This window comes from Beta vulgaris, chromosome 4 (genome assembly GCF_026745355.1).
Source record: "Beta vulgaris subsp. vulgaris cultivar EL10 chromosome 4, EL10.2, whole genome shotgun sequence".
In the NCBI taxonomy this organism is placed as follows: Eukaryota; Viridiplantae; Streptophyta; class Magnoliopsida; order Caryophyllales; family Amaranthaceae; genus Beta; species Beta vulgaris.
In genome coordinates this window covers 55783443-55802336 of record NC_079205.1, presented here as the reverse complement: position 1 = coordinate 55802336, position 18894 = coordinate 55783443, and positions in this window count along the sequence as shown.

The window sequence follows — 18894 nt, the reverse complement described above, 5'->3', positions numbered from 1 at the left end:
AGCAGATAAACATAAAGATAGAACTGAGATTCAGTGAGTATAATTTACTAATTTTGTGTAATCCACGTTGAAAAGGTTCACAATGAATAACACTTGTATAGAAACACAATTACTCCCTCCGTCCCAATTTATTTGCTACATTTTGCCATTTAAGGGTGTCTCAATTTATTTGCTACATTTGCAAATATTTCCATATATAATACATAGGTCCCACGCTTTATTTACAAATTTGCCATCACTCCCTTCTTGATTTTGCAAATGTTTCCATATATAATACATAGGTCCCACAATTTACCTATTTGCTTTTTTGTTAATTCCATGTATGTCAATGGTCTCACTCCCTCTTTGGTCTTTGTAAAAAAATACTTGTAGCAAATAAATTGGGACGGAGGGAGTAGATATTTATAGTCCCGTAAAAAAAAAAAAATTTATAGTTTGATATGATAATACTTTATAAAATTAATTTATTGTATGCTTTGCTTGCCACTATCAACTATCAGGTGCATTGCATTTCTATGTATAGATAAGTGAATATGATAATGCTTCTCGAAATACAAAAGTTTCCACCAAATAATCTCTTTTCACACAATCCAATTCACGACACCATTGATTTGAAACAAGATATATCTTTGCCTTTCTCACGTTTCTTAGTTTATTTCACAGAATAATCCCAAACTTCATTACTAATTATAACTTTTGTTAGGTTGATAAAGACGAATTTTGACGGGGATGTAATGATGTATGTTATTACTGCCTAATTTGGTCAAAAGATGTTCATCTTCTTATATTTTAAGTATTTTCTGCCCTCCACCAAAGATGCAAGAGAAAATTTCTTAGGTACTTCTTATATTTGACGTAATTTTCAAATTATTCCTCACATTTGAGAAACTATTCAGATAATCTTGAGATTTGTAGTTGGGTCTAAAATACCCTTACTAATGATAGCAGGTTAATACCGTTAATTCTTTTCTTCTCTACTTTCCATCTTCATCTTCTTCATCTCTCCTCTCATCTTCTTCACCACTCATCTCCTCTTCTTCTCTGATTCGTGCCACAAACACCGCCAGAAAACCACCGCACCACCTACGCACCCTTGTCGCTACACCGCCAGTACACAGCAGTCAGCAGCACCCCCGAAGCACCGTCAGAGCCCTGCTTGCCTCCTTCTTCTTTCTCTCTCGCCTTGCTTGCTTGAGGCTCCACGACTGGCTAGAAGGGCGACAGTTCGCGGCGGCAGCATGACGACAAGGAGGAGGCAACAGCGGTGAGAAGAGATTGGTGGTGCTGGTAGTCTACGAAGAGGAGAGAGAGTGGGGGACGGAGTTAGGGGAGAGTGGGGGGAGATGACGGGTTGAGCAGCGAAAGAGAAACGGGAGAGGTGGTGTGGTTGGTGCTGCGACTTGGCAGGATTGTGGCAATGCAGGTGGTGTTCGCTGGTGGGCGGCAATCATGTGGCGGTGCAGGTGGTGAATGAGGTTGTTTTGGGTACCGAAAAAAAAGGAGGTAGGATGGCGGGAGGAGAGAGAAAGCTTGGGTTTTCATTAATGGAGGATGGTAGGAGGATAGAGAGAAAATTAGGAGGAGATAGGGGAAACCTAACGACGTTAGGGTTCCGTCCATATTAAGGGTATTTTCGACCCAAGCACAAACCTCAGGGTTATTTGAGGAATTCCCCAAATGTGAGTGGTAATTTGGGAATTATGCCAAACTTCAAGAATACCTGAGGAATTTTTCCAAGATGCAATGATTAAGTTTTTCATGGTATCCATTACACTAATTTAGTCATAACTTCAAATACATATTAATAAAAATTATAAAAAGAATTAATAAATATATAGTAAAATTTGTCAAAATAAACTTTATATATATATATCACATCTTTCAAGAAAAAATCTTTTAAAAATTTTATGACAACTTAAGACATTACATTTAAATTTTTTTTTTTTGAAATAACCTTGGTCTATTTTCCGGCGTTGACTAACTTATGCGAAGCACGTGACTCATCTTTTGCTTTATTTAAGCCTTTTCTCTTCATATCCCTCCTTCCCCGCCCCTACCCACCTGGACCACCCTAACCCCACCCTTCACCCACCCCAAAACCATCCCCACCCACCTGAAATCGCAAATAGGAACATGCACCTAAGTTAATGTAGAGGATGATGCACCCTATATTAAACGACGTAGTTTTAATATTTTAAGCGTCCATGATTTTAATAAAAATGTTATTATTTGTTTTTTAAAATCTTGAAACTTGTTTTAATATTTCAAAACAAATGTTTGTTGGCGAGATTCCTTTTTTCAAATTTGAATCCAAAAGTATATTCTTTTAGTTCAAATTAGATGTTTATTTACAATATGTTTTTTTATTATAACCTTTTTTTTTATGATTGGAGATTTACATGTTCTTTAATTTATAATTGTGTGTTCTTTTTATCTTGAACAAATTGTTGAAAAAAGTTAAGGTTCTTTTATATGAATGGTATAATACATGCTTTGACCTTAACCACCCAACCCCACCCATTGAACAACCCCACACAATCTCTTTCTCTCTTTATGACCAAACTCCAAACCCACCAACGCCAACCATATGATCACCACCAACAACATCGAAACACCCACGATCACTATCTCTCTCTTCACCAAACCCCAAACCAACGACCTTTAACCAAGCGCCAGCACTACCAACATCGAAACCCAAATCCACACTCTCTCTCTCCTTCCCTCTTCACGATCATTTCACTTGGTGGTGTTGGTATATTTTGGGTAGTTTTGGTTCAAATTTAATGGTGGTGGCAAGTCAAATTATTGGTTCAAATTTGATGGTGGTTGTGGTTTGAATAGTGGGTTTAAATTTTGATGGTGGTGTGGTGGCATGGTTTGAGGTTCAAATGGTGCTGACCAGAGGAGTAGATGAGGGTGTGCAAGGAGCCCAACAGCACAGGGCCCCCAAAATTATAAAGGCCCCAAAATATATTATTTTGAAAATTTTACTTCATATTTGAAGAAATCACCCTTGTTTCCCACCCTTAATAAATTTGTCAATAATTTATCTTTAGATTTTTAACTTCCTATCTTTAGAACTCTATCTTCCATCTTTATTTTCTATAAATTTAGGGGCACAACTTTCATGTTAGAACCGGGGTCCCAAAATCTTCAAGACGGCCCTGGTGGTGACGGTAATTTATGTGGTGATGGTGTTTTTTACGGTTCGAATGGTGGTTGTGGTATCAGTAGTTTTATGGATTTTAGTGTTTTATGGGTGGAGTGGTGGTTGTCGTTGGGGCATGGCGAGGCACGAGTAGCGACTGACCGGTTTCACCGGTGGTGCAAGGGTTGAAGATGATGGAGGGTGGTGGTGGTGGGTAACAGTTTGTGGGAAAGGGAGGGAAAAAAGCTGAAATTTAGCAAAACACGACTAAACGTCGGAATTTAACTGGTCAACGCAGAAAAATAGACCAAGGTTGATGCTCACAAAAAATTTACGTGTAAGGTATTAAGTTGACTGGAAAAATTTTAAAAGGTTGTTTCTCGCAAATTGTGATTCTATAAAAGGTATGTTTTAGCAATAACTATGTTATTTCTTATACAGTGGCAGAACATGGTTATGGTTGACTCTAAAAATGCAGAATAGATGAAGTATATGTACGTTCATGTTGACCATTGAAATCATTCGAGATTTAAAATTGTGAAGTCAGGATGAACTTGTATAATGTATTCGATACGTGTATATTACATTAATTACTTTTACGCTTTATTGAATACTTCCTCCATCAGCCTCAAAAAAATGTCTTGTATATAATTTTTGTTAGAAACTGACAATTGCAATGGCAGAGAGACAATGATTTCGAGGCTGTGCTATGGTAGGAGACCACTGACTTGAAAGCAATTACGGCCTGACAACGGTGGTAATCGATCTGGCCAGAAAAGCTCCCTAAGTTTAACATAGCAGCCTAAACCACCATCACTAGCAGTATAGACTTTGGAGAATAGCACGAACCCAGGAAAAGAAAGAGAAGAGGAAGAAGATAATGTTTTGTGTATATTGAACTGATCAGAAGGCACTAATTTTATAGGAAGAAATCAGGCAAGAAATGAAGGCAATAAAAGGGGAGGATATCATAGGATTGCCACTAATACCATAACGGTCAAAACGTTACAAATCTTCATCAGTCACATAAGCTCCCAGCCTGGGTCCAAAAAGTTTGTTAAGTTAAGTTTATTCCCCAAGGCCAAAGTGACCCGATTCGGGCGGCGCGCATGTGTGATAGCAAGCCCAAACCCAAGCATGACATCCAACAACAAAAGCATCTCAAATACCAACTTAATAAGAGTAAGGAGGAAGGGAATATATAAAATAAGGAAGTATTCCCTCTCACAAGCAATGTGAGACATTTAATGAAAAGAAGAAGGCTTTTCAACCTTGATTCCAACAATTTTAATCAGTTTATAAATAAGAAAAAGCTATATGCAGCCCTAAGGGTTGTATATAAGAAGCTAAAAATAGAAATAAGTTGCATTAATTGATTATTTATTACATCGGTTGATACACATTTTTTTCCATAAATTCACAACTCATTTTCATTTTAAGTAGTGTATTTATGTCTTATATGCAACCCTAATAGCTGCATATAGCATAACCCCATAAATAATTGGTTATGTTGTTATTTTAAACGGAACGATGGAATGCAAAAGATCAAGTAAATAATTATAATGAAGTATCAAGTTACTAGACAAAAGTAACTTCGCTTTGCGATGTAAAAAGGAATATTTTTGTGAACTAAAAGCTAAGATCAAGCACACTTTATTTTTAAATCTATTAGAAGTGGGCATAACTTTAGGATTGTTGCAAATAAAGACATCAATAATTTTAGATTGTTGGACATTTTACAACAAGTCTTAGGCAGTTATGTTAGGCCCACTTCAAATAACATGTTTTAAACTCGTTGATAAATGTTCTTTATTCTTATCCTCCACTTGTGATGCAGGCAAATCCGTTGCATAAAATCCCATCAAAAAAAAAATACGTTGCATAAAAAATATACATATCATTATCAGGTTCAAATAGCATTTTCTACACAAGTGTTGCTTTCCTTTGTAAAAAAAAGCAATAACAACTTAACAAGCGAAACAAGAATTTTAGGTATGAGGTCTAACAATTGTGCATTGCCCATGAAGCATGCAATAGCAATGACAATTCCAACTTTCAACAACAAAGATGATCACGGCCATCCAAAAAAAAAAAAAAGATGATCACGCGCCCACAACCATGAGCTTCTTAGTAACCCTAATCTACATCCTTGTAAAGTTATAATCCTTATATTTTATACTTTTGGGGCTCGACACAGGACACGTATAGGTTTTTGGTCTTATTTATATTGTGAATTCCCGCCAAGGATGTCTTGGCCTAGTGGTTAAGATTGAGGTGATGTGAACGATAGGTCACAGTTTTGAATCCCCCTTCCCCCTTTTTGTACTGCAAGTATGGCAGTATTGTTATGCATTCAGAAAAAAAGTAAGCCAATAGCATCATGAAATGACTGCATTTGTCTTTATTTATATAATGGACATTCAATATGATCTTAACGCCCACAACCCTACTTATTGATGCCCAATCTTTATGGCTAACTATAGCCATTCTCGAGCATACATGACAATATAGCGCAACCTTTAAGCATGAAAAAATTTACTAGTATTAAGACCCGTGTATAATTATCAAAAAAAAATTAAGACCCGTGTATAATGCACGGGAGTATTTATTGCTTATAATATATTTAAAGGAAGTCACATAGTAACATTGACTTAATATAAAACATAAAGTATGAGTGCTGATGAACAAAAATTACAAATGAAATTTCCAAATCAATTTATATGTTTGCGAACACTTCCTTGTAAACTACATTTGGTGTATTTGCACGCAAACAATGTTCTTTATCAAATAGAAGGATCTTGAGACCTTTTTTGCTCGTAACTCTGGAAACAACAACATAAAATTGTCCATGGCTGAAAACAAGTTTCGGAAGATGAGACAAAATTTGTCCTTGACTTTTATTTATAGACATAGCAAAACAAATCATTAATTAAAGGAAATTATCGTCTCTAAAATCTAATAGGAAATTTAGTACTGAAGTCAGACGAGATTAATGTCATTCTTGAGATAAATATTTTTTCTCCGACATTGCTTCCGGAAATAACAGTAACTTCTCGTGCATCGTGCATACTGCAAGGGAAATGTGTTGTCTTATAAATTGAAAATTTTAAGAAGTTTGTCCTAAGATCATGGTGGTGAATATTAACTTGTGATTTAAGATTTCATAATCATGTATTGAGATTATTTTAGAAACTGACTTATAACCCATGTGTTTAGTAGCTGATGTAGTTAATGCCATGGTGGATCACATGAACAACCTATATTGTTTAAAAAAAGTTGATAGAAATAGTATTTGTTCTATTTATTGCTTCCCATAGAGTCTCAAATAAAATCACAATTCGCACCACCAATAACACTCAGCCATACATCGACTTCAGCAACCACTTATGGAAGTCTTATTCTCCCTTCTTGCACCACCGATGCATCATATATGGCCACCCACTGGTAGCTGCCCACTTAGTCATGATTTTAATTTTATACCCGTGCAGCTGCATGAGGAGTTTTTTCTTTTATAAATTTAAGATTTTATGTTATTTTTCCTAAAATCAGGGTGAAAATATTTAACCTATTCATCTATCAAATAGATGATATTATAAAAGTTAGGAACAAAAAAATAAGTATATACATAAAATGTAAGTTTTAATTTGCTAGATCCGTGCAAATTCCAAGGGGAATTTTGTTATACATTTAAGATTTTATGTTGTTTTTCCAAAGTCATTGTATAAATAGTATCTTGTGATTTAAAGTTATATAATCATGTATTTATTTACTTTGAAAATGGATTATGACCAGTGTGTTTAGCAGTTTATGTATACATACATACATATACATATATATGTATACATATATATAAAGTTCACTTTACTCAACCAACCAACTGTGAACACGAAGAAACTTGAACAACTTCATCTTTTTAATCAAGTTCTTCCAATCTTTCACATATATTCTTTTTCTCAAATCATCAAATCCATGAATAAGCATTTTCACAACCATATGGAATATTGCCTTCTAAGAAATAATAAAGATTTGTTCACCTTGTTTATTTTAATTTTTATTTTTTTCATTTCCCCTTTTTTTCAAACAAGGGTGTCATTAATTACAAGTTGTTGCACTTTTCCTAGAATGTCACGTTTATCAACCACGAAGAAATAATTGCTTACTCACACATACTTGAAATCCACCACTAGGAATGAAAACATATATGTCAATTCATTCCTTATTCCCCTTAAGTTTCTAACCATTCTTTTATTATTAGGAACTTATATGAGTAGTTTCATCTAATGATATATTCTTCTGAGCATCAATTGATAAAACATAAAATACTTGCTTCTCACTTCTTTCATATCTTCCCCCTCAAAATGTATTTACCATTAATCACTCTTTATGCATCATTGAACTGTAAAAAGTCATGAATTTTAAATAAGAGCACGTGGAATTAGGAGATTTGAAGTGACCGGATAGGAATGGAATGAGGAATGAATCAGTCAAAGGGTAATGAAGAAATGTGGTGTGAACTGATGATAGTTTGCTAAGAATAAGTTTATTCCCTCTAAAAGTTAAATGAAAAATAGTATGAGAATCTACCTATCTTGTTCCATCAAGGTTTGTTTCATTGTACCTTTGGCAACTAAGGACTTTCATATTTGACAGCATCCACAATTCTATTATGAGACCTCTAACACTCTTAGGAAAGGGAGTGTGCATTTACGACACAAAAATTAAGTGTAACATATTTATGTTAGTGTGCATATATAATCACTTCAATTTTAGTATGTGTAAGAACCCAATTCGACAAAACTTTTGGAAAAGAACATGTTTATACTCAAGTCATTAAGTCTTGTTCCTTTAAACAATCCATGAATAGATGAAATTATAAAGAATACATATTTCTCATAATTTAAAGCAAGACTAAAAAAAATTATGTATTCAGATTAATAAATTTTAACAATGTAATATATTAATGTGAATATGAACATTACAACTTAACTCATATTTCACCATGAATATAAAATAACCTCAAGTACTGGACTGATTTTGATGACTTACTTTTGATCACTAGTAGAATTATTGCTTATTGCTGCGTTTTTACCCATACGCAGCAATATATCACGTTAAAAGAAAAGATAAAATATAAAATAACCATATTGCTGCGGTTCTCGACAGAAACTGCAACAATATTGTTTCAACGGAAAGAAGTTTGAAAAAAAGTTGACATTTGACCAGACATATTGTTGCGCTTTCTGACAAGAACCGCAGCAATATATTAAAAAATTAATATTTTAATATATTGCTGTGGTTTTTGTCAGAAACCGCATCAATATATCTAATCAAAAATAAAACCCTAAATATAAGTTTAGTGGGACGCCTCTCTCCTTCTCATATATCCCTCTCTCTCGTGTAAACCCTGAAAAAATACTCCCAGGCGCTCTCTCTCTTATTTCTCCCTCTCTCTCTCTCGTGTTTCTCTCTTGAAACTACAGTCGTCATCCTTCTCTCTCACTCCCGGAAATCTCCCTCTCTCTCTTCCTTTTCATTCATCCTTCGTTCCACCAACCTTCATCGGTCGTTTGTTCCACCAACCTTCGTCGGCCGTTCGTTCGTCGGTCGGGCGTTCATTCTTTTCTCCTGAAACTCGAAACCCTTAATCCCTTCGTTCCTCGCAACTTTCGTCGGTCGTTAGTTCCTCCTCTATCTTGTCGATATCGGACCACGCGGTTTAATCCCGACCCACTACGTCGGCCATTCGTTCGTTTGTCAAAATCGAACTTGGCGTCGTTCACTTGGCGTTGGCGAGAGGGAAGAGGCGAACTTTCGTCGTTCACTCGTTCTTTTTTCTTTTTCTTTTTTTTTCATTCTTTTCGTTTTTTACGTTCTTTTCCCTTTTTTTATATTTGTAAACTTTATGTTTTAGGATTTTATTATATTTTCAGTTTGTTATTTTTAGGATTCATTTTTTAGATCTGTAAATTTTATGTTTTAGGATTTTTTTTATTTTCAAATTGTTATTTTTAGGATTCATATTTTAGATCTGTATAACTGTTGTTTTTTATTATTTTTTGTCAAATATGTAATTATATCTATATTTGTAATTAATCATTTAGTTATATTTATCAATATTAGGCTCATTTGCAATACATTTGGGGGTTGAGTATGGTTTTACTCTTTCAAATTTAATTAAGAAATACATAAAAAATAAAAATTACATGCCCAACGTCTATTGCTGCGGTTTTAGGTAGAAATCGCAACAATATGCATAATTTTTAATATTAAATACAGCATATTGTTGCGGTTTTCCTTAGAAACCGCAGCAATATGCTGTACTATTCTGATATAAAATACTAATATTACTGCAGTTTTTCCCAGAAATCTTAACAATATGTTCAAATATTTTTGCAGTTCAAAACCGCAGCAATATATTAATTACCTATTGCTGCCCCCTTAATTGTTGCGCGGCCAAAACTGCCGCAATAGTCCATCTAATGACCGCAACAATAAGCATTTATTTTATTAGTGTGAGTTTCTAAACGGTTAGTTCCATCATTTTGATATCTTCACATCTGATGAAAACTTCCATTCCAACTTGACTCATACTCATCATTCTTCAAAAGTTCCTTGTCATGTTTTCATCCTTGGTTCATTACATTTCAAGAGAGTAGTTGTGTTCCCTTTGTCACGCTCACATATACATTTGCTTATAAGGTCAGAAAAGACCCTTGTATAAAATAGTTAGTTGTACCAAAAATATTATTCATATAACAATGTACAACTACTAAGTCTATTCCTCTTGAAAACAGAAATTATTTTTAATTTTGAAATCATTTTTCAATAAGAAACTTGATGTTGTTCCTTATAGATTTCCAGATAAAAAATTTATTTTGAACACATTGAAAATCTATTTGGAACAACCTAAATCCCATGTAACCAAAAAAAAAAGAATATTAATTAAATTATTTCATGACCTAGCTATATGAATAAAAGTTTCCTCAAAGTCGATACGTTTATTTAGTTGTTCCTCTCAACAACTAACCTGTATAAAGTTCCTTTAATTTGCTTATGTCTCTGTGAATGAGCCGTAGGAATACTTCTTATGTTCCAGTTAGATTCAATGAACTCGATTATTGGAATTGTTTGTTCCTACTAATTGGATAGGAGCTCACTTACACATATTTATTGAGTTGAACTTTTATTTAATTTACTTGAACTTGATCTTCATTTTCAAGCTCTTCTCCATATGGTCATATAGGTGGCTATTGTTACTTTCTAGAGTGATATATTTCATATTAAGAACTCTAGCTCCATAGTAACTTGTGAGTTCAACATAAAAAAAAAAAAAAAAAATCATCTTTAACCTATGGGAAACAAACAAGTTAGTCTCATAATAAATATGTCAACTCTTTATAACACATTATATATCATCTATACATCTATACATATATATTAAAAGGCGTACATATATATTAAAAGGCGTGCGTAACAACTTCGATGCGCCACGTGGCACTCTCCTCCTACCACTAGAATTTTGCCACGTGTCTGTTAACCAACAAAGTCAAGTGGTCAGTATTTAAAAAATAAACTAGTTATTAGGCCCGGGCTACGCCCCGGGTAAGAAAAATTTTATTTATTAATATTGTACTTTGATATAATAGCACTAAATACAACTCGGTCTAGTGGTTAAAACTTTAGTTCATGAACTTGAGGTCACGGGATCAAAACCTATACTATGCAATTTCTAATTTTTTTTATTGTACATGGAGTAGATGAACTAAAACTCCCTAGGGAGAGCGCCACGTGGCACCGTTTCTGGTTTACGCACGCCTTTTAATATATTAGTATAGATATGCTGAAGCCTGGGCTCGAACCTCTGACCTTAAGTAAGGGTTTTCAAAGAATCACCATCTCATATAACATCTCTTAATGATCCATGTTTCCATAAAATTAAAAATATGTGTTGTAATTAGTTAATGTCATTAAACATATCCCTTGCATTCTTAAAAACTAGCCTTCATATGCACGCGATGCGTGCGTTAATTTCAAAATTTGTTATTCTATGATACTCCATTTGTACTTTATTTATGATTAAACTTAAATGTGAAAAATTCAACAGTTAGATGAATTTAGATATATTAATTCGCTAATGTAAAAAAATAAAAAGGTTGTGAGTGATTGTTAACATTAATTTTTTGTGAATGAATATTGAACAGAAAGAACAAAAATAATGAGTTGGTTTAACTGAATTAAAAAATATCAAAGGTAGTGAATATTCAGACTTTTCATGTGCACGTTATGTATGCCATCTTTTTTTATAAGGTATAAATATTTTGTCCATTTAATTTTTGATTAAATTATTTGATGCATATACCATTTTAAACTTGTTTTAAATGGCAAGTTGGAATGAGAATTTTTAAATGATTTGCTTTTGTAATTTTTTTCATTCCATTAATTAGATCATTAAGGGTATTTTAGTCACTTCAAAAGAGGACACCACACCTCCTCCCTTGGCTTATATAATAGAGATAAATAAATTTGCATGTTCATTAAAATTAATTATGTATGCATGATACCATTTGAAGAGTAGTGTTGACCACTACAATACTACCCCTATGGAGTTTTAGTTCATGTAATCTATGTACAATAAAAAAAATTTAGAAATTGCATAGTATAGGGTTTGATCCCGAGACCTCAAGTACATATACTACAGTCTTAACCACTAGGCTAAGTTGTATTTATTGTTATTATCATAAAGTATTATATTAATAAATGAAATTTTTACTTACCTGGGGCATAGGCCGGGCCTAATAACTAGTTTTTTTTATAAACTCTGTGTGTTTAACAATTAGAGGTGCATTTTAACACAATCTTATCGCTTCTATTTTTAAAGTTCCTTGGATGATTCTTATTGCTATTAATTTCAAAACACTTAGTATCAAATGCTTAAGAACATAATACTTTTCTCCTTTGAATATCTCATACGATGTCTTGTTGATCAACTTCTAATCATTCCAATGTTGATGATTTAACAAGTGATATCGATTGTTTTTTCTTAAACTAGTGGAAAAATATGCAAGAGTTGCAGTGAAAACAGCCCTAAGGGCTGTGTTTTTGGCCAGCAGCCCTTCAGCCAAAAGGAAGGGCGGTTTAGGGAGAAAAACCACAGCCCTTCCCTTTTAGAAAGTTCGCGGTTTAATAAAAACGCAGCCCTTCATAATCAAAAGGACTGCGTTTTTTTAATGAACCGCAGTCCTTCAAATATAGAAGGATTGCGGTTTATGCCTAAAACCACATCCCTTTTTTTTTTTTTTTTAAACAATATGCCCACAGACCACACCCTGCTGCCTCTAGCACCCCCGGCCCACACCCACCTGCCTACCTCCCCATTACCCCTGCCCACATCCCCATACCCCTGCCCACCCACACACCACCTCCCACACCTCATCCATGCCCACCCCACCTCCCATACCCTCTTACTTTGGGTTTTTCTTACTAGTGGAAAAATATAACCGAAATGCAATAAAAAAAATGTAAATAACTTTTAAATATATATTGAAATAATTTCTAAAGTGTACATAGAATTGATAAAGTGTACATATATTAGAAAAAATAATATCGCAAAATAATCCTCCCAAAATACTCATAAGCAATCATCATAAAGGCAAGTCACCAAATTATCCCGAACTTCATTTAACTCCTCCATGTTGAAGCCCTTCAAACTTCTATCCATATTACCTTGAAAAACAACCAAGGAATAATACACATACTACAAGATTTCAATCATTTACCGTAGTCTAAAGTTCGAAAAATCTACACACTAGTTATATTATACCTTATATAGTCATATTCATAAAAAAAAATTGGAGTTAAATGACTCAAATTTAATACTTGGACGCGAAAAGAACAAAATAGGCCTAAAATCACATTTACGTTCCCGAAATTCGACCAACAACTAATGCAAGCCTAAAAATCTACACTATAGTTATATTTTACCTCATATTATCATTTTCAGAAATAACTTAGGGTTAAATGACTCGAGAAATACAAATTGGATGCGAATCGACCAAAATAGGCCTAAAATCATGTTTACGTTCCCGAAATTCGACCAACACCAAATGCAAGCTTAAAAATCTACACACTAGTTATTTTATATCTTATATTATCATGTTCAAAAATAATTTGGAGTTAAATGACTCAAAATCTAATAATTGGACGCGAAAAGGCCAAATTATGCCTTAAATGACCCTTTTAGCGAATATTTGCTACTTTGGTTGCTAAAGCAATTAACTACTACCCATCGATATAATATAAACTAAAATATATACTAATAAGTTACATACTGTTTGAAGATCATCGATGTTAGTGCAATGGTTGACGATATCGAATATGAACCTTATCACGTAATAACCACATGCAAGTCCATCATCTTGTTGCGGACACTTCAAATTTCACCAAAACATGCATTCAAAGACATTCATGTTAGATGTTTATAAGTATGTAGCGAAAAATGATGTTTGTATATATATGGACAAGCAAATTACTCATATTACCTCGACTAATATCCAAACAGGAGCTTTTGCTATTGCAAGTCTTCGTCCAAAGTTTTCTTCATCACACTACATCAATACATCATTATAAGATCATGTAATATTAATAAGTACGTGTATATATATATATATATATATATATATATATATATATTATATATATATATATATATATATATAAATATATATATATACATATATATATATATACATACATATGTATGTATACATACATGTATGTATATATATATATATGTATATATATATATATATACAGATATATATATATACATATATTAATAGAATCGGCGATTTGCGTCGGATGCGAGGCACCCATTTGTAGATGACAGAGACATGATCTGCGTCGGATCAACAAACGACGCAGTTGAGGAGCTATTTGCATCAGACAGGTCTCGAGATGCGACGCACATGAGCCTCGCCCCAGCATACACAATGCTATTTGCGTCGCGTGATGAGCCACGTGCAATGCAGATGATAGACCATTTGCATCGCACATGGCTTAGCACGTTGCGTCGCACATTATGCCACATGCAACGCAAATGGTAGGTTTTTCTTTAAAAAAAAAATGCTTTCACCATTCTAAAAGCTGCAATTATATTAAAAAACAATTCCACCATTGAAATTGCAAACAATTCTATGATTATTCTGATTACAATATAATAAACTCAATTATACTGAAATACAAACAAATGGGTGTTTTTTACCAAAAAAAAAATTAATTTCATGAAATAGAGAAAGGGTAACAGATTAAAGAACATGAACATAAATCTATAATGAAAAACTTATACAATTGTTCTGTAATAAAAAAACATGAACCGAAATCTAAAATGAAAAATTATACAAACTTACAAAATAAAATGAATTAACCAAATAATCCAAATCACTCGTACAAGAAATAAAAAATCCTGAATAAGATGAAGAAATTTTCATTCAGCGACAAAGTTTTTTGAGGAAGAAAAGATCTGTGAGGGCGAGCAATATGGTTTCTTCAGTTTCCGTTTTGTTCGAGCAAGGTAACCCTAAAACTTGATTTTCGAATGAGAAGAAGGGTATGGAGGCGAGAGAAACGCTAACCAAATTACAGCAAATTCGAGTTTCGAATGATAAGGGGATGAAAGTGAGAGAGAGATTTCATAAGTGAGGGCGAGGGAGATGGAATTCGTTGCATGTGAAGGAGAAAGAGAAAAATAAGAATGACAATGGTTGATGATGAAGTTGTTGATGATGAACTTGTGGTATGAGAAAGAGAGAGAGGGATAGAGAGAGAAGAACGACTGAAGCTAGACAAAGAAGTTAGGGTTTGAAATATAAGAATGAAGTGCGGGCCTTATCTGCATTTTTTTAGCCTTATCTGCGTCGCACATATAGCCCATGCGACGCAGATAAGCCCAACTCATTAATTTCTGCATTTTTTTAGCCTTCTCTGCGTCGCACATACAACCCATGCGACGCAGTTAAGCCCAAATCATTAATTTGAGTGGAATCATATGCGTCGCACCTTAATTAAAATCCGATGCAGATGACTATCTGCGTCGCATGCTTGTTAAATACGACACACATATTTCGTCTTTTGCGTCGATTCCCCGCTGCATGCGATGCAAATGAGTCTTCTGCGACGTTTGTGCGACCCAGATGGTGAGACGCAAATTATCGTTTTTCTACTAGTGTATACATTTTATATATATATATATATATATCTGTGTGTGTGTGTGTGTGTGTGTGTGTGTGTAGAAGTGAGTTCATATGAGAATGAATTTTACCAGCTATAACTCTTATGAATAAGTGATGTAACTCCAATAAAAAAGTGATGTAACTGCAAAAATAAGAATATTAGAAGCAAGTGTTGTAACTCTAATCCAATATATATATAGTTTCGGTTAGGCTACCTATTTAACAATGATTTGAGTAGTAAGGACTTGGTGGTTTTCGCTGCAATGAATCGAAGTGGTACACTTGGTTAGTTGACAAACATATCGCAAGCAGTGTCCAAAGCGCTACAACAACAAGGAAATATAGTATTAATCATAGAAGAATTAGAACTTAATTATCAAATAAATAGAAGTAAAGCGGGTTAGTTTAACAAACATACCTTTCAAAATACGGGACAAGGATGATCTGAACTCCTAAACGAGATGATGCTTTGAAACTCATTTCAATATAATCTTTCACTTCGACTTTGTTTTTCAAGAAATTGTCATCTCGTAATATGTTTGGACATAACCAACCAAACATATCTGGGCCACTTCATCCAATCGATTCATTGTATAATTACCTCAGAAATGATATTCATTACTAGTAAACTTACTTATTATGTATGTATGTATGTATGTATGTATGTATATATATATATATATATATATATATAAATATAATATATATATTATATATATAATATATATATATGATATATATATATATAATGTTAATCATTGTACCTCATCTGAAAATCACATCAATGAACGCGATCATAGAACATAACTGCCAACTGCATGGCTCAACAAATGTACATCAACTTCTGGTTGCGGTAGCGGAAGAGGTAACTCTTCAAAAACAGTGACGATTGCATTGATGGTGACCACAAAGTGGTTATCGTCCACTAACTGGTTATGCAAGCGTACTCGGTCACTTGAGGGTTGTGCATGGCCATATGCTACCACAATGAATCTATCAGGACCATCCCCTCGAGCTAAGAGTTCGCATGCAATCTTGATAACACGTTTATATACTCATTCTTATGTGATATATTTGTGTGTTTTCATCATATTTTTCCCATATAATTAATCTCTTAGAGCTATTATTCTTTACTTTTCGCTATTGCTCTTCTCGGGTGTATTTGTTTTTTTTTTAGGATTATGGCGTTTATTGGAGTTGATTGGAATTTGCACGAAAGCTTGGATGATTGCGGAGCATTCAGATGGATTGATAGCTTTATCCTGCGATGATTTGAAGATATATTGCGATATGTTGGTAACCATTAATTACCATGCCTAAGGAGCTACAAAATGGACTTTTGATAGCAAGGAACAAAAAACAGCATAAACCGCCACCCTTTGGCGGTCCTTTCAAGCTTACCGCAAGGCCATGGCGGTCTCCAATTTCAATATTACGTAATCTTATTTTAGAGTGTTTTAGGAGTCCAAATCCTAGTCAAACTCCTTGTATTTGGATAGATATAAATAGGTTTTGGATAGAATTTGAAAAGGAGATTCTTAGAGAAAAATAACGTGAGTTGTTTTCCTCTTGGACTTCTCACGTTATCACGCCATTCTCCTTTTTTTCCTCAAGTCTTTGTTTTCGACATTCAAGTTTGCAATTTCATCAATTAATTCAAGTATTATTTTCTCTTTCTATTCTATTTATTATTATTGTTAATCATGCTTTCTTTTAATCTTATTTTGTTTTTCAATCATCATGTGTGAGTAGTTTCTATTCTAGGGTTAGGTTGAACCCTAAATGAATTGATGCTTGTTTAATTCCCAATTCCCAAACTTTGATTAATTTATGATTCATTTATTTTAGGGTTGGTTTTAATTATCAATTATGACTAGAAATAGTATATATTGAATGTGATTATTTTTGCAACGAAAGTTGAATCTTAATCGAATCTAGAACCCTAATTTAAGATAAAGGAAATCATCACGAAAGTAGTTGATGGAATTTATTAGGATGTTAGAATGCTATGTCTAAAGTCCTTAATTTGACGATGACTCCATGAAAATAGGCATGATTGCATTGTTAGGGAAGCTATTGATTGATCGAAAGAAATCCTTAGTATTATTAGGGCGCGTCTATCCTATGAGTTATCTATCAATTAGTTAATTAAGGGAAGAGGATTGTTTGTGGCATTAATTCGTATTAGTGGGGATACTTAAACCTAGATGTCTTTAGTCTTTGATTCACTCTTGATAATTTCATTTGTTTAGTTATTTAGATTAGTTCATCATCACTTATGATTACTTGCTTAGTATTAATTGGAGTCAATTTAGCTACTTTGAATCAGTTAGTCTCTTGGGATTCGACCCTTACTTGCCCGACTACATTAGTTAGGAGGAATAGTTAGGTTATTTTTGTTAGGTACGCGACACGCCTTTCAAATTTTGGCGCCATCTCCTCCTAAAAAGCTCCATTTATATTAGTTCATTGAAAAACTCCTTTAAAAAAAGTATAATAGTTGTTTATAATTAATAAAGCAAATGGATGAAGTGATGACTTTCAACTTGGGTACTAGAGGTGGATTAGATAAAGGTATCATTTGATCTTCGGATCCTCGTGGATCATCGGTACGCTGTGTGATAATGATGCTACTTCCCTTCTACAGTGCAAAAGTCGGTAAATTTATTTGCTCCAAAATGGCGTTGAAGTTATGTGTCATCTCCTCCCTTAGCTCCTCCCGAATGGCAGCCTTGATAGATTCCACATCTACAGCAGCCGAATTCACACTACTTACACTTGATTATGTGGCTGTAGTGTATTGATCTCCATAATACTTTCTCAAACCGAGGCGGACACCTCCTACGCCCCTCAAGCGTCCACTGCGGTCTCGTCCTAAATTAAAGTTTCGTGCAATGCATCGATGTGTCATTTAGGAGTGAATTCACCGGACGCCTCTTTTTCCTTCAAGCCAATCTACATAAGGATGATAGAGAAATGTTCTTGAATAATGCAAAAGTTATCTTATACCTTATATAACCATAATCAAAAAAAAAATTGGGGTTAAATGACTCAAAATCTAAAAATTGGACGTGAAATGGCCAAAATAGGCCTAAATCACATTTACGTTCCTAGAATTCGACCAACAATAAATTGTAGTAAAAATCTACACATTACTTATATTATACCTTATATAGTCATAGTCAAAAAGAAATTGGGCTCAAAATCTATGAATTGGACGTAAAATGGCCAAAATAGGCCTAAAATCACATTTACGTTCCCAAAATTCGACCAACAACAAAATTGAAGGTAAAAATCTACACACTACTTATATTATACCTTATATATAGTCATAGTCAAAAAACAATTGGGGTTAAATGACTCAAAGGCTATGAATTGCACGCGAAATGGCTAAAATAGGCCTAAAATCACATTTACGTTCCCAAAATTCATATAATTTGAAGACGTGGACATGATTATTGTAAATATTAACATTCTACCTCATATTATCATATTCAACACAAAATTATGATTACATTA